Below are 26440 nucleotides of genomic sequence, written 5' to 3'. Positions count from 1 at the left end.
TGGTTTAACACGTGCCCCACTTGGCAACATTATAATTACGTCATATTTCCTTTATCAACATTTCTATTCTTGAAAAATTTGAATATTACCTTTCTCCTTGTAAAACCTCTAAGGTTATCCTTCAATCGTTCCTCCTGTATTCCCTAGATACAGGGCATATTAAAATACCATTTACTATTACTAGAACCATTGCCTATATACTTCTGAAAAATTTCTCCACTGATTCTTAAAGGTTGTTGTTACCTTAACCCTTTCCCAATCATACTGTCAAAACTCATACTGTCCCTATTAAGGGTGACATGCCAACCTTTACGCAGTCCCCTAGGATTCATTTTAAGTTACCGATGTTCTATCCTTAATTCCACCTTTAAAAAGGTACAAGCATCCTTCCATGGATAAATAAAGTCATATATCCCTGATAAGGGTATCTTATTCAATCATTTCCACCTCGATAGTCTATACCGAATTTCACAATAGCATCCTTATTCAAGTTAAGGTCAATCCACATGGCCTCCAAAAGATAAAAATGGTTATCCGCTTTTCTTTCCTGATTTGGTAATGATCACATGGATGATCTGAAAGATATTGGTCGCGTTCAACGTGAACTTCTTCTTAATAAATCCTTATTTACTTTTGTTGTTTATCTCAACAGTCATCTCAATGTTGGGATATCTTTCATACCTGGCGTCCCCCTTCCTGGGTATCAAGCCACCGGTCTTACACTTCACATTCTTGAAGGTCACTTCCTTCATCCAATTTTCTTAATTTCTTACTTTCTTGTCTCCTCAGTCTATCCGCGTCTCATTATTTATCCTTCGAACTATCTCAAGGTTTCTTCGAATCCTCCCAACTTACAGGGGATAATATATATGTATCTCTTATGCCCTCAACCATCAATTTTAACTCATGGTGAATCACCCTCATCCTGACGATTACTTACTTTTCTATTTCTATTTCTACGAGTCTTTAGGGTTTCCTCATACCCAACTCCCTTATCATTCCTCAAACTCTCTTGCCTTTATATTCCTTTCTCTTATCGTTATTTCATGAACCAACACAACATAAGCATTGATTTCAAACATCCCGTCATTCTGGATTCGTGTCTTCAGAACGAATCTTGATAACTTTTACAACTTAGATTCATAATTCATCATACTCGTCTGCCTTTGTTCTGGCTCTTAAGCTTTTACACTATCTCCATAACCTTGGGAAGTACTTTCCTGAAAACAATTGACTGAACTTAAATCAGTTTATTATAATCTCTTGCTCCGTGCCTTCCTTGGCCTTTCACCAGCGGGTGGTCTCTCTCTTAGGAGGGTAAGTGACAAAACAGTCTTTTGTGGTTCGTCAATCATTTAGAATCTCAAATGATTCATCTATTTCCTTTAGCCAGGCTCTTGCCTCGACTGGGTCAGCTTGTTCCTTGGAACTCTGAGAGCTTAGCGACTTAAAGGTCATGAAAGAATTTCCCACCGCACTGTCTCCTCAGGGTGGTGGTTGGGGATAATAATCTAAGTTCTCTTTAGACAGGTCCATGAATTGCCGTATAGGGGTACCATCTCGGGTCTCCTGTCCTTACTCGACTTTTGTTTCCTCAGTCTAAATATTTCTTCCTACTCCCCATAATTGGGGTCATCTTACATAATTTAAATCCTCATTTTCCACTTCATCATGTTATGGGTTCCTTTTGTCTTGGTGGTAACCTCCCTGACTATCACGTTCAGGGTTTGCTCTAACTCTTATTCCTCAAACTAGCTTTCATCTAAGATTTCATCTTTAAGCTCTTAAACCTTTGGAACCCAAATTCTATAGGAATACCTCATTATTCCCTTATCATCACTCTCGGTATTAATCTCATACCTATTTGTTGGCTCTCTGCCTTCATTCATCACTTTTACTGGCACAATATGTTCTTTTCCAATACTTTGGGCTGTATTGCTATCTCAAACAGCTTTTCGGTACCGGCTCCGGTTACCTTCACTACTATTTCCATTTTCTCAAAATCTCTTATAAACTCTCCAAAAGACATTATCATCTTGAGTCTCTCCTTTTTACTAAGGGCATCAGCCACCATATTGGCTTTCCCCGAATGATAAAGAATCTCCCAATCATAATTCTTGATTAGCTCTAACCGCCTCCTCTGGCGTATGTTGAGCTCTTTCTACATAAAAATGTACTAGAGCACTTATGGCTTAGGTAATTCTCGCACTTCTCTCCATACAAGTAGTGCCTCCAATCTTTAGGGTAAACTATTGCCACGAGCCTAAGCTCATGAGCGGGGATATCGAATTTCATACTACCTTAATTGTCTTGACATGTACGCGATTACCTTACCGTGCTGCATAAGCACGCACCCTAAGCCCTTGTGCGAAGCGTCACTACACTTCACAAAATCTCCTTTTCCATCTAGCAACGCCAGCATAGGGGCCATCACCAACCTCTGCTTCAGTTTTTGAAAGCTGTTCTCGCATTTCTCTGTCCATTCGAACTTCTCAGTCTTACGAGTAAGCCGCGTTAAAGGGGCTACTATATTTACAAACTTGAACGAACCTCTGGTAGTGACCGGCCAATCCTACCTCTGGTAGTCGACCTAACCATGGTCATCAATTCATCAGTGGTCCTTTATCCAATCTTGTCAGGATCCTCCATGGGATCCTCCTCAACAACTATCCCTTCTAGGACAACATCCTCAACCGCTACATCCTCAATATCAACATCATCCAGTCCTGCATTAGGACACTCTATCGGATCCACAATCCGATCTCCAATAAGTAATAAAACATCATCGCGTTGTTGCTCCTCAACCTCAGGGTTCGGTGTCCCGCTACCATATACGATAACGAACTACGCTCCTATCACGATATTTATAAGGGTTCCCATAAGGGTTTTAACTGTCAGTACTATGTTAGGTAGTCCGACTATGAACTTGGCAAGAGTTCTTATTATCTTTGTGAACTTATTATCTTAACGTCCCATCATCTCTGAGGTTTATAACGCTTAGCTCTGATACCATTTCTGTAACACCCCCAGATCCGGGGTCGGGGATCCGGGTCGTCACGGTCTTTCTTTCCACAATATCACTTCACTTAATTAATAAATAACCTTATGCTGTGACCCCACACTAACACACACCACAACCCGTTATAGTCTCAGAGATGAAATTTAAATAAGTACAAGTCTTTGAATCCACAATTTAAAAGTTATTACAACCCAAAATGATTACTTGATAAATTTACAGTTAATTGCCATTATCTGCCACAAGTTATAATTATACATAATTGATTCTCAAAAGTAGATGGTCTGATCTACAATAGATCTACCTCTGCAGCTATAGCAGCTACAACATCAACGGGAAGACACAGGACGCTTCCCACGCGCTTGCGCTGGGTCTGCTGGAGTCTGGCCATCTTTCCTAACTGTTGTTGTGTGATGAAGAAATAAAGCAAGGGTGAGCAGCAAGCCCACCAAAATAATATGTATAATGATTAACAATATATGAGCCTTCTCATAGTACTCATGAAAGTCTTGGTCAAAAGAAATGAACCAAGTTGATATCTTAATGCGATGAAGTCGCAAAATATTCAGTATATATATATATACATATATACTTTTCAAAATATTGGAAGTCCTCTTCCATGCACAATATACACAAAGTCCCAGTGTATAACTGTATAAAAAAAATATCGTTGCAAGGTGATCTCATATATCTAACCTTGTCTCAACGTTTTTCTGAAAATCTTTGTCATTCATAAGACAATTATTAATTAGATATAAGTTTAAAAGATGAAGTTATAAGGTACTCCAATATACTTATATCTTTTCCAAATACTACTTGAACTACCACCGTTCAAGTTATAATCAGTTTCAAAAGTTCATCACATAGATGAGACTACAAGACAAGATTTGAATAGATTCAATCTTTGAAATATTATTGAATGAAATAAAGTTACGAGATACTTTATTTAGTCCCGGTATATATATATCCACATATATATACCCCTTTAAACATTTCCTGGAACCTCTGTTATGTAAAGTATGAACAGAGTTTGAAACATCCAATGAATTTTGGAAAGGAAAAGAATTTTGGCATAAACCCGATATCTCGCTGATCAGGCAAAGATACCAATAAGTAACCTTTTCTACTGTAGATGGATGAATTCCTCACCGGTCATCACCCTGGCCGCATTAGGACCTCGCGCTAGACCGTACCCCGGCCCCTCACGCGTTGATGGACTGCCACCCAGCCACTTACACAATAATAGACCGTACCCCGGCCTGTCGCTTACGCCGACTCAATGAGATGGGCTTACTTCCCGAACGTTGGGCAAGTAATCAATTCATTTACCAAATCTGCAACCTCGTTGCGAATATAAAATACACCACAGAGCCGGATTCCCCAGGTTTTGAGCGAGTATTTAAATCCCCTTTAAAAAGGAAGATCTTAAATATAAAAATGAGTTTTGGGATCCGCTCTGACTTTTAAAAATCATTTTGAAGACTCGAAAACACTTTAAAGAGTGTTTGGAGTAAGGCTGATTTAATGAAGTAAATCAGTCCCCAGAATATTAGAAAATATCTGAATATTATTAATTAAATAATATTCCCATAAAGAATAGTCTTTATAAAAATAATTGAAGTAGAAGTATTAAAATTTATACTTGAAACGAGTATTAAATAACCAAAGATATACTTATATGAAAGTATTATCTTTATTTGAATAATCGAAAATAAGTTTGATTATTAACACCTTATTCTTTAATAAAATAAAGAATATATTTCAGCAAATAATCGGAGTCATAGATCCTCAAATGAATATTCAATAATATTCACTAATAATATAAAAGAGTCATAAGCCCTCGAATGAATATTCAAATAATATTCAATAAATAATATAAAAGAGTCATAAGCCCTCGAATGAATTATTCAAAATAATATTCAATAATAAAATAAAGTTAAAGTTATCGAATAAACCTTATTCGATTAATAGTTTGGAAAACTATAACCATATATATATATATATATAAATATATATATATATATATATATCCATATCCATATATACAAAATCTACTCGGGATCCTCGACTCCCGGTTTTAGAAAAATATTTTCACCTTTTATCCCCTATACTAAGGGTATACGCAACTACTTGCTTATTTCTAGCATAGGTATTATGCAACTATAAGCATTGAAATCAACATATAGATAACCAGATTACGAAACAGACATGCATATATACCATATTAGCATGCTCCAATATATCGCAAAATTTGCTAATAACAATCATGCAATATCACAAGATAATGCATATACATATATTTACATCACAACAACAGTATAACGGGTAGAAAACTTGCCTGAGCGATTGGGGGTTACGAATGGCTCGGGACGAGTCTGGTAACCTATAAGCAACAAGTAAGTTGGAATTAAACCAAAGTCACTTGTAAATCTATACTCTAACCGACTCAGACTCTAACGCTCGTTTTGCGCTTAACGATTTACTTAAGTCGCTCGAGTACCCTCGGCTCCACCATTTTTAATAATTTACCCATTACGAGTTTTAAGGCGATTCTTTCGCGAGTGTCTTATCAACTGCCTAACACACTCTACATAAATGTTTCATACATTAATTAACCCTTTTTGGTCTTTAATCTATGTTTCAAAGTAAGGCGAGGGGAAAAGTTTCGTTCGCGAAACGCCGTTACTTGAAATGGTCGTTTCTCCTAAACCGTGCATCGGAATCGAACGAACTACATATCAAAACGAAGCTCGTAACATGAGCTATCTAAACATGGCAGTGGTCATAATCTAGCAGGGGGTTCTCGGGTCCTAATGCTATGCACAAAAACAGTCCAAAGAAAATCGGACGTTACGACGGCTATGTTTACGCGATTACCAATATTTATACCATTCCAATTCTTTACCAATTCACTACAAACCACCCAACCATCATCAATACATCAAACACAACTTATATCAAGGCAAAGTCAGTCCATAATCTCAAGGTTTTCCAACTTATTCAACCGCAAACATGATCTACTAACCATAACTTAGGATTCATTAACCATTAACCAAGATTCATATCCAAAATCACCACAAATCCAACCAAACTATCTAACATACATGGATCTTGCTATACATACATGGATATTTCTATATATACATTAATCCATCCATAAACTCATCAAAACTCAAAGTTCAAACTATAAGTTAAAGGTGAAAGTTGTTTATACCTCCTTGAAGCTTCCTAACACAACCCAAGAGCTTTGAATGCCTAAAAGAACCTTGATCCTTGCTTGTATAACCTTAATCTTTCATAAAATTTCAAGAAAACTAAAGTTATTTCTTGAAGGTTACTATTCACCATCTTCTTCCTTGATTTATTGGAAGAGATTGTGAAGGAATTAGGAGCTTAAACTTATAGCATATCCATATCTATGTACAAGGAAGCTTAGATAATTACCTTGTGATTTAACAATGCTTGGAACTTGATTTTTGAAATTCTTGCCCTTGAAAAAGATGAAAAGCCGAGAGCAAGATGATGAGAATGAAATGATTTTGTGTTTTTTGATTTGTTTGGCTTAGCTTGGTTGTTTTTTGTTTTGTTTTTGGTTAATTACCTTAATAACCTTATATTTGTGTGGTTATAAACCAACCACACCTCCTCCTTCCCTATGTCATGCTTACATCACATTGCTATGTCATCCTCCCTTCCTTGTCCTCTTCTCATTGGTTGGGTGACATCACTTCCTCTAATCCTTTTGCTTAACTTCCTAATTGTTTGCCTAATGACCGCTGATCTGTTATACGGTTCGCTTAACTTTCGTTTTCGTTTATCGTTTGAGGGATCATACCCGGGATCTTATTACTTAGGTTCCCTTAACCTTTCTCAATATATTGTATTCCTTTTATGATCCTCTCTTATAATCCTTTAATTTAAATCCTTTTTATCCTGTTACCTTATACTCAATTCTCTCCGTATCTAGTGGATTTCCGGGAAAATCAAAGTGTTCGGATTTGGATTCTGACGATCTTTACATACACTTATATCCCATATAAAGTACTAATAAAATCTCAGAATATCCATATCAGAACCCCTACATAGTGTGGCATGAAAAGTTTTCTCATTCAGCAAAAACACTATTCATAAGGGTTTCAAAAATTTCCCAAAAATTGGGGTTATTACAATAGTAGTATGAGTTGGTACCCCTATTTTTGATGAGGATGAATCTCCTTGCTCCAAGGCCATGAGTGCATAGTTTCCAAACTCTTCATCTTCATCATTATCGGTATCATCCCAACTCTTTCCTTCTGCAATGTAAGCTTTAGCAGACTATTTCTTCAAGAGATCTTCATACTTAGCTTCCAACTCCAAATATGCCTTGTCCCTTTTCACTTTCTTTGGCTTTTTACGTTCTGTTGGCAAAGTGCCCAATTCATCACAACTGAAACATCTTATTTTTGATCTGTCAACAGATCCAGTTTTATAGCCACTTTTGCCACCAGAGTTGTACTGAGCTTTTCCTTTCCAGGTGTTGTCCTTGTTTAAATGTTTGTCCTTTGTTCTTGAAGAACTTTGACTTCTTTACTCTAATATTAGAGTATTTTCTTGCTAGGTAAGCCATGGATTGATCCAACTCATCCAGTTCATCCAAGGTATAAGACTCATTTTCTTCAACTTTTATAATGAATTACTTTTATGGCTCCTTGTTCTTTTGCTCAACACTTGAGACAGTTGGAGTCTGGATTTCTTGGTCATTATCAGATGAATTACAATCATTAATAACTAGTGCACTTGAAAAATTAACAATGTGCCCTTGATCAGCTCTTAAATATTTTCTTTGAATCATTTCCAGTTAATAGGTTTTTAAAACACCATATAAAACTTCCAATATAATTCTGCTCAAGTCTCTCCCTTCTTTTATATGTGACGCCCTCCGAACCCGAGTCAGAAGTTTGGGGTTCACAACACACACACACACACACACACACACACCTTATATAAACCTGTTTAATATATGCAATGACCCTACTTAGTATAACTACAGATCACAATAGGTTAAAATACGCACACAAGCCACAACCTTATTTATATTACAAACGTACCAAATCCTAACTAGTTTAGCTTATAACTGAAAATAAAATGTTCTTGTTAGATATATTTGAGATGTCATGACTAATGTGTTTCATGTTTAGTTTTCAGATCTTAACAAACAGGAAATATCAGTACTTACTGGAATCAGTACTTACTGGAAGTCAGAACTTAAGGATATCAGAATTAGGTTATCAGAAGATAAATATTAGAAGATAGATATCAGAACTTAAGTACGGGAGGACTTACAGTTAAGGAAGGAAGCTGATTTACAGGAAAGTAGATCGAGACTAATACAAAAGAAGATATGCATGGAAAGAGTTAGAGGACTGAAAAAATTGTATAAGATATCTGATTGATATATTTAAGGAGGCAGAATTATATTCCATATCAATTAGAAGTTATCTTGTAACTGTGTACTATATAAACACAGACATAGGTTTACACTATATGTGTTATCATTATCGAGAAGATCATACATTGTAACCTAGCAGCTCTTAGTGATATTTGTTCATAACTAAGAGAGAACAGTTCCATTGTAACAGAGTTTATTATATTGAATATATCTGTTCACTGTTACTTATGCTCAAAATCGATTTGATAGTATTAAACACTGTGTTCAACCCCCTTCTACAGTGTTGTGTGACCTAACAATTGGTATCAGAGTTTATCTGTTAACAAACATACAGTAAAGATCCAAACAGTCATGTCTGAAGAAGCAGAAATTCCAACCAAGCCCACCAAAACTGAAGAAACTCAAAAGACTCAAACCCACAGTCGATATGAGACTATTAGGGTTCCCATACTAAGACCTTCTGAGTATCCCATATGGAAAGTGAAGATGGCTATGTTTTCGGAAGCTACAGATCCAGAATACCTTGACAGAATTAATGAAGGACCACATAAGCCAACCAAGCTCTCTGTTGTAATTCCAGATCAGCCATCAAAGACCATACCAAAGGAAAAAATAGAGTATACAGCTGAAGATATCTCATCCATTGCCAAGGATGCAAAGGTAAGGCATTTGCTGTATAGTGCCATTGATAATATCATGTCAAACAGGGTAATTCATTGCAAGACTGCAAAGGAGATATGGGATGCTTTGGAGACAAGATGCCAGGGAACTGATGCAATCAAGAAGAACAGGAGGACTCTACTCACTCAAGAGTATGAGCACTTTGACTCAAAAGCTGATGAGTCATTAACTGACTTATATGACAGGTTTGTCAAACTCTTGAATGATATGTCACTGGTGGATAAGGAATATGATCTTGAAGATTCAAATCTAAAATTCCTTTTAGCTCTTCCTGAAAGTTGGGATTTGAAGTCTACTACTATAAGAGACAACTATGCTCTTGATGAAACTACTCTTGATGAAATTTATGGTATGCTCAAGACTTATGAACTTGAGATGGATCAAAGGAGCAAGAGGCATGGGAGAAAGTCAAGGACAGTTGCTCTTAAAGCTGAGGAGGAATTACCCAAAGTGGCTATCTCAAAGAAAGGCAAAGGAAAGACTCTCATCATAAAGTCTGATTCAGAATCATCAAGTTCTGATGATGATGATTCAGAAACTGAAAGTTTACCTAAAATAGATGCTGGTGAAGAGATGATGAAATTGTGTGCTCTTATGGTGAAGGGTATCACAAAGATAGCCTACAGGAAATTCAGAAGGGGAAAGAAGTTTTCCACGAAAGGTGGAAGTTCTGATAAGAAAGGGTTCAGAAAGTATGAAGGCAAAAGTGTAAAGTCTGACAGAGGAGACAACTCAAATGTCAAATGCTACAGTTGTGGTGAAAGAGGCCACATATCTCCTGACTGCAAGAAAGGAAAGAGTGACAAAGGCAAGGCACTTGTCACAAAGAAGAAAAGCTAGACATACTGATGGCAGCCCTGAAACTGCTGAATTGAAGGTACCTCAAACAACTTATACTTTTCATACTGATGATATTACTGAGTTGAGATTATATCTTAAAACCATGTTTATTAGCTACAGAGATCAAACTTTAACATGTGAAAGATATACTTCTAAAAATCTTGCTTATAAGAAAAGGAATGACTATTTGGAAAAAGAGTTAGTTATGTTCCATCAAACTCAGAAAGAAAGAGATGATGCTTTTTATGTTAGAGATGAATTGCTAAAATTGAATCAATCTCTAAAAACTGAGTTAGAAAAAGAAAGAGAGATTATCAGGACTTGGACTAACTCTGGCAGAATAACTCAGAATTTATTAAGTAGTGGAAACTGGAAAGAGGGCTTAGGTGATGGAGATGATAAAAGTGAAAAAGGAACTGAACAAATTGAGCCAATTGTTGTTAAACAAACTGCTATACCAAAGGTAAATCCTGTTAAGTTTGTAGCTAAAACTGTAAAGTCTGATTCTGAAAAGATGAAAAAGTCTGTAGCAGAAGTTAAGAAAAAGTCAACTTCTGACAAATTAGAACAGGATAAACCAGCTGAAGTTAACATAGGCTTAATGACTAAGAAGCAGCTTAAGCTAAGCTGAAAGAAATAAGGAATGTCAACAAGGTAAAGGCAGCTAGGAGAAATAGGAATGGAAACGAAGGTGTGAATAAAAGCAATAATTATATGCATGTTCCTAATGCTCCTAGAAAGAAATGTTGTAACTGTGAAAACTCTAACCATCTTGCTTCTTTTTGCAGGAAGAATAAGAATATAAACTCTTTACCTCCTAAGTCAGGAGTTAAGAGTCAGTCTGTTAGGTTTAAGCCACAAAATCCTTGTTTTAATTGTGGTAGTTTATGGCATTCCATTTATACTTGTAAGGAATATCATAGTTTGTACTATGATTATTATCAAATAAAACCTTCTTTGAAGAAAGTTGCTTTAATTCCTTCTAGTGTAAAGTCTGATGCAAAGTCTGATATAAGTTCTGATAAACAACATATTAGCATAAACTCTGATATTAAATATGATGTAAATGCTAACAAACTTAAAAAGGCCAAAGGATCCAAGCAAGTATGGGTCCTTAAAACTAACCATTAGTGGTCTTTGTGATTGCAGGGCAACAGGAAAAACATCCTAGTACTGGATAATAGATGTTCAGGACATATGACTGGAAATAAAGCCCTGCTCTCAGACTTTTTGGAGAAAGCTGGCCCAGGAGTTTCTTTTGGAGATGACAACATGGGAAAAACTCTGGGATATGGCAATATTAATCTGGGGAATGTCATCATTGAAATAGTAGCTCTTGTCTCAGGACTTAAACACAATTTGCTGAGTATTAGTCAAATCCGTGATAGAGGCTATCATGTGGATTTCTTTGAAGAACATTGTGAAGTTGTAAGCAATTCTACAGGAAAAGTGGTTCTAAAAGGTTACAGGCATGGTAACATTTATGAAGCCAGACTTTTAACAAGTTTTGATGGTTCTGCAATCTGTCTGTTGTGTAGAGCATCAATTAAAGAAAGCTGGAATTGGCATAAAAGACTCTCTTATTTAAACTTCAACAACATAAATGAGCTTGTAAAGAAATATCTTGTGAGAGGACTGCCAAAATCAGTATTTGCTCCTGATGGCCTTTTTGATTCATACCAAAAGGCAAAATAAAGAAAATCTTCTTTCAAGAGCAAAACTTATCACCTGCATGTTGATCTATTTGGTCCAGTAAATGTCATGTCTATTGCAAAGAAGAAATATGCTATGGTTATAATGGATGAGTTCACAAGGTACACTTGGGTGTACTTCTTGCACAAGAAGAATGAAACTGCATTTACACTAATTGATCATGTGAGACAGATGGATAAGTTGGTCAAAGAATCTGTTAAAATTATAAGAAGTGATAATGGCACTGAGTTTAAGAATTTAATCATCAAAGAGTTCTGCAAAGAACATGGAATAAAACAGGAATTTTCTGCACCTGGAACTCCACAGCAAAATGGAGTTGTAGAAAGAAAGAACAGGAATCTCATTGAAGCTGCATGAACTATGCTTGATGAAGCAAAGCTGCCAACCTACTTTTGGGCCGAAGCTGTGAAGACTGCTTATTTTACACAGAATGCTACACTCATAAACAAGCATGGAAAAACACCATATGAGATGGTGAAGAAAAAGAAGCCAAATCTGAAATACTTTCATGTATTTGGTTGTAAGTGTTTTGTTCTTAAGACTCATCCTGAACAACTGTCAAAATTTGATCTTAAAGCTGATGAAGGAAATTTTGTTGGATATCCACTTTGCACAAAAGCCTTCAGAGTCTAGAATTTAAGAACAAGGGTTGTCATGGAATCTATCAATGTATCTTTTGATGATAAGAAGATTACTGGACTTGAAGATTTCATTGATCACGATCAGCTGAGATTTGAAAATGAAGACTTAAATTCTGATTCTGTAAATTCTGATGACTTATACTCTGAACCTGTAAGTACTGATGTCATTGAATCTGTGGTAACAACTCCAAAGGAAAATGCACCTGTCCAGGGGGAGCAAGCTGGAAATCCTACCACATCTCAAGACTCTCAAGAAGCATCATAACCTGTCACTGGCTCTTCAAGTTCTGATTCATCTAGTTCTGATGAGGCAAATTCTGATAATTCTGGAAACTCTGATACTTCAAATCCTGAAGGATCCAAGTCAAATTCTGAAGTCTCAGAGAGCATAACTACAGGGGGAGCATCAGAAAATGCTGATGGAGATAGCATGGATCATGGGGGAGGATCCAGTTCTAGAAGTCAACTTCAATCTGCAAGGAAGTGGACCAAATCACATACACATGGAAAAATTGCATGTGCACAATAATTGTTACTTATTTCCAGTGCTCATTAACTCCTGCTTTAACTTTTTACTGACTGTTATTATTACACATCGGTCTAGGGAGACGAGGCATCATTATTTCTACTCTTAATTGTTAAACATTCCCGAGTCCCTTGGTATTCTGATGGTTATTTAAACCGACAATTTATGTCAGCCAAATCATCTTCCATTTTTTCACAAACTCACTCTCTCTCTTAATTCTCATCATTTTTTTCTTCATAAACAAAAATGGTTATTTTCAACTTGTTCATGAACTATGAAAATTTCAATATAGAGTTGAGTTGTGATGACTGGCAACAGGAGTGGCATGTCACCGCCATTCCTGAAGAGATCTGGAACTCTATTCCACAAGAGGTTCACACATACCTCATGTATTTATTCGATGGACTATCAGCTCCATCTTGATCGATTGGAAGAAGAAATGAGAGAGGCTCTCCTTCAGCAAGAACGGATCATCCGTCTTGCAGTGCTCTTTGTCAGCAGCAGCAGGAACTAGTCGTTAGGTTTTCTTCTAAGACTAAGGTTGTTGATGTTAATCATCTTAGACTAGGACTATCTTGTAATCATTTGAATGTAATCTATAAATTTCATAAGATGTACTTTTTGGATATTTTAATGAAATTTTCTTTGATTGCAAGATTTAGTCTCTGTTTCTCTCATATTATGTGACTGTGAATGTTCTAATTGTAATTTGTTAATCTTTACTTCATCTATTTGAACTATATATTTTGATGAATGTTTTGATTAAAATTATGGTCAATAATAAGTTGTGATGATTTGAGAAACAGTTGAAGCACAAGTTCATGCATCGGAACCTGTGATAGTTGAAGCTGAGAATGTTACTTCTCAGATTGAAACATCAGCTCAAAGTTTTGATACTTTGAAAAGAAAGAAATCTGTAAGTTCTGTTGCTGCTGAAGCAACTCCTTTATTGACAAGGAGATTGAAGAAAATGAAGGCTAGGAGGTATTTGGCTAAGGCTCCGTCAGAAGATACTGAAGAAGCTGAGGAAGGGATCAGGAATCTTCGATCTCATAAGAACCAATTATCATTGAAGCCCTTCCAGCTCAAGCCAAAGAAACTGCTAATGATACAGTGGTTACCCCTCATGTCTCTCATATTAAAGCTACAGATGATGCTAAAGAACAAACTGAAAACTCTGAGATAGATATTCACAATTTGAATATACCAAATGTTCTTTATCTGGAAGCTCCATCTACAGAAGCTCAGCCATCTACAGTCAACTCTCCAATCTTAGGTGCTGAGAGACCATCTACACCAATACTGGAGATAAATTCTGATGCTCAGAATTTAAATGAAGTTGTTCCTGAATCTCCAGTTGCATCACACACTATTGTGCTGTTAGAACATAATCAGTCTTCCTCAAGTTCTGAAGACAGTGTTTTTGTTGAGACTCCAGTTCCCATACTAGGCAAGGAAGCATTGGTGAAGAAATTTATTGAAAATGTAGCACCTATTCCTTGGGAGGATACTCACAGAGGTGTGGAGTGGACCAAGAAGTGGAATGAATCAAATTTTATTCCAAGCCCTAAAATTCTGACAGAGCATATTGCTAAAGCTGATGAGTTGCTCACAAATACTGATTTCAAGATGCAACTCAAGATCATAGCTCTGTCTTCTAAACATCTTCAAGGTCTACATTCTTCTACTCATGAAAGGGTTGATATACTAAAGGAACATGCTGATAAGCTAGATCTATAGATCAAGCTTGACTAGAACAGATATGTCAGACCTACTCTTGAGAAAATTGAAGCCATTGAGAAGATTCAAGAGAAGCAACAGGACCAAATTGATGAGGTCCTGGCTAACCAAGCTTCTCCAAAAGCTCAATTGGATGAAATCCAATCTTCAGTTGAACTTCTTCTCTCTCTCTTACTTCCTGATGATGCCAAAAAGGGGGAGAAGGTAGTTAAGTCCAAATGCTCACCTACTGAAATACTGAAGAAGAAGGATGACAAAGGTGATGACCAGGGAAACTCTGATAAGAGCAGAGGTCAAGGAAAATCTTCTACACATAACAAGTCAAGTTCTGATAATCAAAGTCTGAAGTCAAGTTTTGATAAGCAAAGTCTGATGTCAAGTTCTGATATTCTGATTCAGTCAGGATCTAAAGACTCTCAGAAGTTCTTACAAACTCTGAAACTAAAGAGGAAGAAGACTACTGTTTATTACAAAGATCCTAAATCCAGACACTTGATGAGGAGATAGCTAGAAGATTATTTCTGAAACAAAATCCAGGAATGGATTTGGAAACTCTCAAGGAGGAAAAAGCTAGATTTGCAGCTGAGAAGACAAATCTTAAGTCTAAAGCTTATGATGCAAAGAAACCTCCAAGGCCTAAGGAAAAAGGCATTGTGATCAAAGAAAGGTCAAATTCTAAGGCTTCAAAGTCCAAGACTAGATCACAAACTGAGATTGATCCTAAGTCAAAAGGAAAAAAAAAGGTTGGTGAACCTTTAAAGATTCAGAAAAAGATAAGTTCTTCCGCTCCAGTCTATCAAACTACAATGCATGATGATGATTTGATAGAAGATGAAACTGTTCAAATTCTGAAGGGAAGAAAGATAATTGAAGAATCTAAAATAACCTCTGACACTGCTCAAGTTGTTCAGAATAAAGAACAATAAGTTACAGAAGAAACAACAAATTCTGATCAAGTTGATTTGAAAAAGATGATAATTGTTGATAAGAAGAAGCTGTTATGGAAGAAAGCTACTCCAGTTGAACCAAAATCCAATCTTATGATTAATCAACTCGCAACATTTGGGTTGAGAGTCAAGCAACCTAGAGATAGAGCTGGATTAGGTTTTGATGAAGAGAAGATACAAACAGGAGTAGAAGTTACTCTAAGAGATCCTTTCATGTTGACAGAAAAACCATATGAATAAATCAAACAAAAGCACCTTGATAAAGTGCTGTCTGCTCAAATTGTGATAGATGCTCATGATAAGGATAATCTAAAGGAGAAATTGATCTTATTTCTCAATGATGGACTAACTTACAGACTACTCATACTGATGTGCTAAAGAAGTCTGTCAGAGAGCTTCAACATAGTCACTATCTTCTGGAAGTAAAATCTGATATTATAAGAAGATGGTCAGAATACATTTTGAAGGCTATAAGAGATCTATTTAGAATCTCTAGTACAAAGACTTCTCAGTATATACCAATGATTATTGAAGGTGATGGAAGAGAAATTTCTATGCTGAAGAATTCTGCTAAGGTGGAAGTTATTATGAAAGGAAGATGCTTATGTTATAATGAAAACTCTTCACATCCTAGAGTTATCAGACTTGGTGATGGAATTGAAAGAACATCAATTCAAGCTCTCAGAATAGCCATTTATCAAATTGGTGACAGTAAAGATGAAGAACTGATGCAGGTCAAAGCACAGTTAGTTGAAGTTCTAAGAAAAGCTGAAGATAAGCTAGTAAAAGATTTTGTTAAGAATCATTATGGATTCAGATTGATCCAGTGATGTTGGTAAAGCTGCATGTACTGTAAGTTGTAGTTAATAGTCTTATTAAACTCTCATTGCATTTGAACTTAAATGTTTTTGATATCATCAAATCTATTAACTTGTATATTTTTGCATAATTTACAAGTTGGGGGAGATTTTTAGATATATTTGAGATGTCATGTCTAATATGTTTCATGTTTAGTTTTTAGATCTTAACAAACAAGAAATATCAGTACTTACTAGAATCAGTACTTACTGGAAGTCAAAACTTAAGGATGTCAGGACTTAGGTTATCAGAAGATAAATATCAGAAGATAGATATCATAACTTAAATACGGGAGGACTTATAGTTAAAGAAGGAAACTGATTTATAGGAAAGAAGATCGAGACTAATACAAAAGAAGATATGCATAGAAAGAGTTAGAGGACTGAAAGAATTGTATAAGATATCTGATTGATATATTTTAGGAGACATAATTATATTCCAAATCAATTAAAAGTTATCTTGTAATTGTGTACTATATAAACACAGACATAGGTTTACAATATATGTGTTATCATTATCGAGAAGATCATATATTGTAACCTAGTAGCTCTTAGTGATATTTGTTCATCACTAAGAGAGAACAGTTCTATTGTAACAGAGTTTATTATATTGAATATATATGTTTACTGTTACTTGTGTTCGAAATCAATTTGATTGTATTAAACACTGTATTCAACCCCCTTTTACAGTGTTATGTGACCTAACAGTTCTTATAAACTTTCAAACTTAAAACAAAAAAAATAGTCTTCCACTAGTTTATTCCGTCTCAACCTGGAATCCTATCTCGCACACTTGTCTGGGGATCCTCGCTACCAATAGTTTCCTTTTTAACAGGAAAAGAACATAAACAGATTTGCAAGAGTGAGCTAACTAGCTCAGCAAGTCACAGTGACAATACTGAGATTGAACAATGATAAATTGAAATGATATAAGTAATCAAGTTTCTTGATAAGCAATGATTATAATTGGATATTCACTTTTATTTTAAAAACCAAGGTTAGGTTGATGATCAGTCACGCACTAACCCCGAGCAAGGCACACAGCTCAGCTCTAAATACTAGATCCAAGGCACACATTGGCCTAACATGACCACGAATTTGTTCTGACCACGAATCTGGTCCATATTTAAAAATAATCCAATTCTATAATAACAATATGATAAACAATATAAATCAATAAACAAAATCATAAACAACATTCAACTGAAAGCATAGGATGATCCGTAAATATTATAAAGGTATAACAGGGTATGTACAATGATTGGCTTCCAGCCTGTAAATGAATTAGATGAAAGAAGAACAAAGGTTTAATGGTTTCAAGGATTAGTCTTATGATGTATAAGGTATGAAGGTTGGTATATTAAATAAATTTGGTTCAGTAAACTATATATGGTATGTATGTATTTGTAGAATAGTATCGTATATATATAATTTGTATCTAGGGATTCAACAATCACTAGTTTACAAAGAATAATGTTTACGGATCAAAGATCAATAAGAAGAATCGGGGTTTAGAGTTAAGTATTTCAAAGCACTTTCAATATAACAAGAAAGATAAAAAATACTTGCTTTATCTCAATCTGCTTTCACTTCACTTGTACTCGTCTATTGATCCTTACTCACTAACCACTTACTTTCCCTTTCTATGTCTCGCTTCCTCTTATAGACAGCACAAGTATTTATCAATACTTATTCTCATCTCATTCTATTCGGTACAAGCTTCTATCTACCCTTCGTTTCACCCAAATCCGACGTACAGATTGAAAGTTACGATAAAAACCGTCAAATAATATACACATAAACTGATTACACATCAATCAGATCACATATATCACATAACACGTAAGATATATGATGAAATAATTTTTCAAAGAAGATCCGGGGTTAAAATGATTTTTTGGGTATTTCATACGAATTTTTAAACATTTTTTGGAATTAAAATGGATTAAAGAATCATTTTATAAATAAATAACAAGGTTCAAATACCCGGATCTAACTTTAAAATCATTTAATAATAATTATCAAATCTTGAACATAATTTAAAATAATATTTTAAAGCTCGAAACTATTTTTCAGAATTTCTAAATCAAAAGAAATAATTAAATCTAATTAAATAATCAATTAAAATTAATTAATAACTAATTAATTAATCAATTATTATTTAAATTAATTGACCAATTAAATAATTAATTTCTGACTAAAATTAATTATTAAAATAATTCAGATTTATTTTTGAATTAAAAATAATTTTTAGAATAAAAAAATAATGAATTTTGAAATTTTAAATAATTAAAATCAATTTTCTGAAAATAAAATAAAAGGAAATGTAATTTTTGAAAACTCTAGGGACAGAAATGTGATTTTAGCAAAAAAAAGGGGGTGAAATGGTAATTTTACCATCCCCCTTCTTCTCCACCACGTCGGTTGAAACTCCATGGCTTCCGCCATGGAGCTTTTTCGGCGGCCTACAGACACACCCAAAAATGCAGAGAAATCACGGGAACTATTTTTTGATGACCCATGAGCCCAATTCTGCAAACAATCCGTGCAAACATTGGACCTATCGTCCGGAAAATCGATAAAAAAAAATTGACGCCGCCACGCCTGTTTTTCCGGCGAACTCGAATACTTACCCTCTGTTATTCAAACTTATACAATTCAATTACTTTTATACAATCTATTCATTGGTATAAACCAATTAAACTAATAACCCTTGAATAAAAAATACCCAAATTTAATTAAGAACATTCTTACCCCTTATAAATCCTAATTTTAATAATTCGAGAATCAAACTCAATTTTCTATATGTTGTTGAACTCCAAATTAAACATATAATATACCAAAATGATCAGAATAAAATTATTAACAAGATGCAATCATCAAATCACACAAACAACATCAAAATCAAAAATTCATATTTTAATCATAATTTAATTCAAATTTAAATAAAAATATAGGATAATACCTTTGATTTCTACAGTGAAACTAGTTGTAGAATCTGATAGTACTCCTTACAAGCTTCGATTCGGTTACTCAAACGCTTGATTTCGAGTTTGATAACACCCTCGTTTTTAGGTTTGATTTTGATGAACACGACGAATATTAGGGTGTTTCTCTGTAAATTATATAATTTAACTGTTTGTTTTTGATCATCTGTATAAAATAAAATATGGTAAAGGCTATTTATACTTACGGAATATTGGTATCCAGGTGGATCATATTGGATATAAAAATAGATTACTTAGCCGCTAAGTAACAATAAAGGAGGTCCAATTCGGTACCGGTTTAGGATAATTATCAAAACCGGATTTTTATCATACAACCTACGAGAAGATAATGTAATAATTTAATCAAAATATCTCGTTCCTCGAGGATACGGGTTTTATCGATTTACGGAAATGAATATTGTATCGAAAATTTTATGTCGGGACCCGCACGGGTAAAATCGTACTCCGGATCAAAAAAGTTAAAACACGGAAAATGCTTGGAATAATCAAATTAGGTTAGAAAGGAGTTTTCCCAAGACTTCCGGGTTGTAAAAATGCAAAAACGGTTGAAGTTGAACGATTCCCGGTTATACAAAATAGTTTATAATTACTCGTGAAAATAATTTATTAAATCTATAAATCCTTTATAAAATCATATAACAATATATAAATTAGCAAAAAAATATCAAAATTATCTATACTTCATTTTGGACATATAAAACTTAAAATACTCAAATTTATCACATGTAAATAGCCAAACATCAATACCAATTATCAGATAATTCACCAAAAATTCACATAATAATCATATAATAATTATTTATTGATAAAAACAATTACACGATATTTCCCGTATATTACATTATAGCTGAAATTTTCTGTTCTAGATGGTCTGGAAGGGTGAGAAAAAATTTCATGTACCTCCTCAGCTTCATAATACTTGTCATGAAGCTTCAAGTCATTTATTAGCTTATTGAATCTTTCAAAAACATCAGTCTGGTTTAGCCATGAAACCTTCATAATGAGACACCATTATTCTCCTTTGGTTGGATCTAACTTCCTCTGTATCTTCACACAAAATTTTTATTTTCTCCCAGGTCTGTGTAGCTGCGTCACAGTTGAGAATATTGTTGTACATGACATTGTCAAGTGACTCTATCAAAATCAATAGCAGACCACTGTCAAGAGAGACTTTTTCTTTCTCAATTTCTGTGTATTTTGAAGGATCTTTAGGACCATAGTAAGCTGGGATGACCATGTCTCCATCTGTAGACTCTTCAATCCTTTTCATGGGAATAAAAGGTCCATTCTTCAGAATCTGGATGTACAAGGCATTGGCCATCCTTAGAAACAACATCATCTTTTTCTTCCATTGTGTGTAGTTAGTCTTATCAAATGCCGGTATCTTTATATTGCTTATCTTTTGTGTATTTATTCTTCCAAGATCTTGATTAGTTTACTTTCAAATTTTGCTCTGATACAACTTGTTAGATATTGAATACAACACAGGGGGCTGAATGTATTTTAGATATTTTAGCCTTTTTCAAACTATTTTGGATGGTGAACAAAGCAGATTAATTCGTAAAGATATTGTGTTTAACAGAATTAACAAAGCATGCACAACAAACACAGTATTTTTAAAACTCACTTAACTTTATATTAAAATTTAGCATGTCTTACTTCAAATTTCTAGGTTCTTTTGTAAGGAAAGAACTCAGCTTTTATCTTGAGAGAGTTACAAGAAAATCTAGATCTGTTTCATACAACTAAAATAAAGGACCAGTGTTTACTTTATAGATTAGTAAACACAGGTTTACACAACATGCAATAAGATGTACTAAACCCTACTTTAAGTTATCACTAAATCTTTCCATTTCCGGCTTAGTGAATCTTTGCAAATCGTGTAGGTCTGTGACTTTCCTTTGTCAGTTAATCTTGGCCCTTGATCTTGCACTCTTCAAGCTGCTTTTGTAGACTTTTCAAACTATGTGAATAGATCGTTTATTGATTGATAATCTTGAATATTTACCTTGTCTACATTTTGTACTTGAGGTTCATATCAAGATCTCCAATTTGTTGTATAGAGAACTGACATCTCGATAAGTATAATGGCTTATCGAGATCTCTTAGTTCTCTATAAGTGTCTTTGATTTGTCGAGGTCTCCGAGTTCTCTATAAGTGAATTTGGCTTGTCGAGGTCTCTGAGTTCTCTATAAATGACTATGACTTGTCGAGATCTCTGAGTTCTCTATTAGTGAACTTGACTTGTCGAGGTCTCTAAATCTCTGCATTTAGAAATGGCTTGTCGATATCTCTGAGATCTGTATATACATTTTGACTTGTCGATATCTCTGAGATCTCTAATGAGTAATTGACTTGTTGATATCTTCAATCTTCATATCTTCATTTTGACTTGTCGATATCTCTGAATTCTCTATATGCAGAAATGACTTGTCGATATCTCCAATATTCATCTCTTCATTTGACTTGTCGATATCTCTGGGACTTCTCTATAAGCCAATTTGGACTTCTCGATAAGTCATTCTGGAGTTCTCGAATGACTTCTTTATATGACTTGATCTGTGACTTGTATATATCTTGACTTTGAATATTTTTCCTAAAACATATTTATTCAACTCCAAGCTTCTTCACCTTTTCTCTGAGGCATGATCTTGTTGATCTTCTTCCAGAGTTTATTCTTAGGCTTGAGACTGTTCACAGAAAAATACTCCAGTCTGATATTTAATATTTTTATAGACTCAAGTAATATAATACAAAATACAGATTTAGACTATCATATAACTAAATCTAAGGGTTTTCAATGTGACGTAGTCTTGTTATAGTACATGCATCTCTTGCACAACATAGAGATGCACCCTTTCCCGACCGTTCACCCTCCGACATCGCACCCAGGGATACTGAGCCCCTTGCCCTCCGCCGATGAGGATGAGGATGATGAGATGGAGGCACAGACTTATGAGATTCATGACATATCCTCCAGTGTCCCGGACTCACCCCTACCACCCCTAGCGAGCATACATGTAGCCGTGCATGACTGGATAGTGGCTCAGCTGAATACTGAGATCACCGCGGCATCTACCCGCATTATGGAGCTACGACAGGCACTGACCGCCGAGAGGGCTACCAGGCTAGTTTACCCCGGGGATTTTAGGGCTGCTTCCCCGACTATAGCTCACCGGGAGATTGATGGGATTGAGCTCCGTACTCGAGTGTAGATGAGGATGACTGCGATGGGAGGATACATTCCGGTAGTTGATGCTGAGCTGATGCTAGCAGGAGCGATGAGAAGGGTTCGAGACCTCACGCGCAGTGACTTAGACTGAGAGACAAGTGATCACATATGGACCTTGTAAAGGGTTGGGTGACTTGTCACCAATTTTGTTAGGATAGCTAGTAGTAGATAGCATTCGTAGCCCTTCAGGGTTCTCGGTGTATGTATTTATATTCAGTATTCAGGATTATGTAGTTGATATATTGTATTCAGAAATATGTATGGAATTAGATGGTTGTTATTGTCCCCAAGACATAGTCTGGGAGACCCTATTATATATTATCCAGACGTTATTAAGAAATCCTCTTACCTTATTATTGCATCTTGATAGAAGCGCTAAATATTTAAATACATGCTTACATACAAATGAATTAATCAAAGTATAAAAATATGCAACTGTATTAACACCATTTTAATTATTAGAATGATGTCACCCCGTAGAAGAGGAACCAGGGCTCAGCCCACAGAATCTGTTAACCAATGGCAAGATAAACCCGACCATATAGTGAATGAGGAAAATGAAGAGGACCTAGACTCTAACGGATTTGATGAAGAAGGATATATAGAGGAAGAAGCTGAGGATACCCCCCAAGGGGGAAACCCTATGAATGAATTTATGGATCTTTTAAGGGCCAATCTGAACCAACAGCCCCTTCCACCACCGCCATATGTTGTCCAACAAACTGCTGCTACCGCCTTCAGGGCGTTTAAGTCTCTCAAACCCCCGGAGTTTCTAGGATCTGCCGACCCCGTTGAGGCACAGGCCTGGCTTAGGAAATAGAGAAGTCCTTCAAGATACTAGGAGTGAAAGAATGACACAAGACCATCTTCACCTCTTACATGCTGAAGGGAGAAGCTAACTACTAGTGGGAGTCCAAGCGTAACCTTGAGACTGACACTGTGGTCCCATGAGATAAATTCACGCAGTTGTTCTTAGACAAGTATTTCCCTAGTTCTATGGAGACTCAGATGGAGATCAAGTTCCTAGAACTGAAATATGATAGAATGATGGTGGCAGAGTACGAGGCCAAGTTTACTGAGCTGTCGAGATTTGTACCAGAATTTATGAAGACGGAAGAGAAAAAGGCACGAAGGTTTCAGCTTGGTCTGAAATAGTGGATCCGGAACCGAGTAGCAATGCTAGAGCTGACAGATTATGCCACCTTAGAGCAGCAGGCCTCGATTGTTGAAGCAGGTAGTGAGCAGAGTTTGAAAGAGAGAGAAAGTAGGAAAAGGAAGATAGAAAGTCAAGGAGAAGGAGGAACCGGGAACAGGAGCCTTCCGAGAAGGTTCGTCAGGGGAATGGTGTCCTAACCTGTGAGAGGCCCCAGATTTAAAAAGGCCCCAAGTGAGAGCGTTGACCAGGGCGGCGGACAATCTAGGGCGACATTTCACAGCCAACCCCACGCCCCTCTACCAGAGTGTCGAACATGCAGAAAGATATACCTCATAGTGTGTGTCCAGGCGAGAGCCCCTCTGAAGTGCTTCAAGTGCAACCAACCAGGACACCTTGCCCCAAGTTTCCCCCATCCAGGAATGACATGTTTCCAGTGTGGAAAGATAGGGCACGTAAAGAAGGATTGCCCAATCAATAGGCCACCGGTTTCAGGAATGAGCAGATCAGCTTCCAAGTGACCCCAACTTCTTGGACTTTCAACATGACCGTTCAGGACACTGTCCGGAACACCGATGTGATAACAGGTACCCTTTTGTTAAATTCTGAACGTACAAATGTCGTATTTGATTCTGGAGCGACCAAGTCATTTATATCTCAAAATTTTGCTAAGAAGTTGTGTTAGGTCCCGAATTATCGTAGAAAGGGGTGTTAAATACGATAATCACCAACTTAATAAATTCTTTCGAATCTTTTACGGATATAAAATTTAGTGCTTGGTTAGTGGTTTCGTGTTCTTGAAAGAAATATTGTTTAAAATAATAAAACGAGCAACACAAGATATTCGGGGAAATATATATTCGTATATAAATCCGCGAGGGGTGTTGCTGCACTCCAGTAAATAAATTAACCGGCCACAATCTAAGAACAACAGAGTCCTAGCTTCTACAAAGATTAACAAATTAAATCCTCTACAATGTTCTAACTTTTGTTTGTCTAAGGATTTAATTATCGGGTAACGATTATAATGCCCCTAAGAATATACAAGAGTTAAACCGGGCATTATAACGTTACTCCGGTGAGAAGTTAAACGGATAATCAAAGTGCTTGAACTTCTCTAAAAATCTTTGATTCTATTTTCACCAGCTCTTTGGGAGAGAAGATGAATAGAACAATACAATCTGAATTGTTGAATGATCTGCTGCTTGTGTAGACTTTTAATCAATAATGTGTGGCTGAGGAGAGAGCTGAGATCAGGGAATATTCTTTGTAACTTGCTACTAGTTATTTCTGCCAACTTACGACCAGCAACTACTCAACTGGCGACTAGTGTGGCGCCCTCCAAACCCGGGTCAGAAGTTTGGGGTACACCCACACACACACCTTATTTATAACCTGCTTATAACAATAATAAAGATAATAATAATATGCAGTGACCAACTTACCAACTACAACGGACCGCAACAGGTTAAAGTATACACACAAGCCAATCACACACTTATATTACCAACCATCCAAATCCCAACTATTCAAACTCAGAACTGAGTATTAAACATTATTACAAACTTTTACAAACTTAAATTATTCCAAAAGATGCCTACTAGCTTAACTCGATCAACCCGGACCCCTAGCTCTCGCACTGGATTGGGGATCCTCGCTACCAACTGGTTCCTTTTTAACTGGAAAAGAACATGAACAACATCGCACAAATGAGATAACTAGCTCAGCAAGTCACAAGGACAAAACTGAGAATAATGATCATCAAGTGAAAAGGGTTATGATATCAAGTGAACAATGAATTATGATTTAGAATTGAATATTATATTTTTATTTTAAAACCAAGGTTAGGCTGTTGATCAGTCACGCACTAACCCCGAGCAAAGCACACATCACTGCTCTAACTACAGGATCCAAGGCACACATTGGCCTAACTTGACCATTAATCTGGTCTGACCACGAATTGGTCTATAATTTTATAAAAAAAAGAATCCAATTCTAACATAATAACAGGATAAACAATGTAAAACAATAAACAGAATCATAAACAACATTGGATGTTCGATAATGAAATGGTTTCAATCTTTACAAAGGATAAATATGGCAATTTCAAAGCTTGGCTGTTAGGTAATGAAAGAATTGGATAACAAAGGAATCAACATTTCAAGGTTTCAAGGATTCGGTCTTTCAAAGCATAAGGTACAATGGTTTGACTATGTAAGTAATTCGATTCAGTGTTTGGTATTTAGTTTGTATGTATTTGTGGAGTAGTATCGTATATTTGTGGTTTGTATTTGGGTATACAATAGTCAATGGTTTATAAAGAATAAGGTTTACGGCTCAAGATCAATAACTGAAATCAGGGTTTAGGGTCCAGTGCTTCAAAGCACTTGCAATATAAAACAGGACTATTAATCAACTACAATATATCTCGAGAAAGTTCAGAACACTTTCCTGGTACTAGCTTGCTATACTGCACTAACTTCCAACTACAGCCATCTACTCCTCGACTATCTATTTCCCTTTCCTATGCCTTGCCTCTTCTGCTCACATATCATAAGCATCTATCAATATTCAACTCATACGATTCTATTCGACATACACTTCTATTAACGGATTGAAAGTGACGCTATAACAAGTAAACACCGAACATATAGACCG

The sequence above is a fragment of the Apium graveolens genome, chromosome 2, assembly GCF_009905375.1.
Source record: "Apium graveolens cultivar Ventura chromosome 2, ASM990537v1, whole genome shotgun sequence".
Lineage (NCBI taxonomy): Eukaryota > Viridiplantae > Streptophyta > Magnoliopsida > Apiales > Apiaceae > Apium > Apium graveolens.
This window is presented reverse-complemented; position numbering follows the sequence as displayed.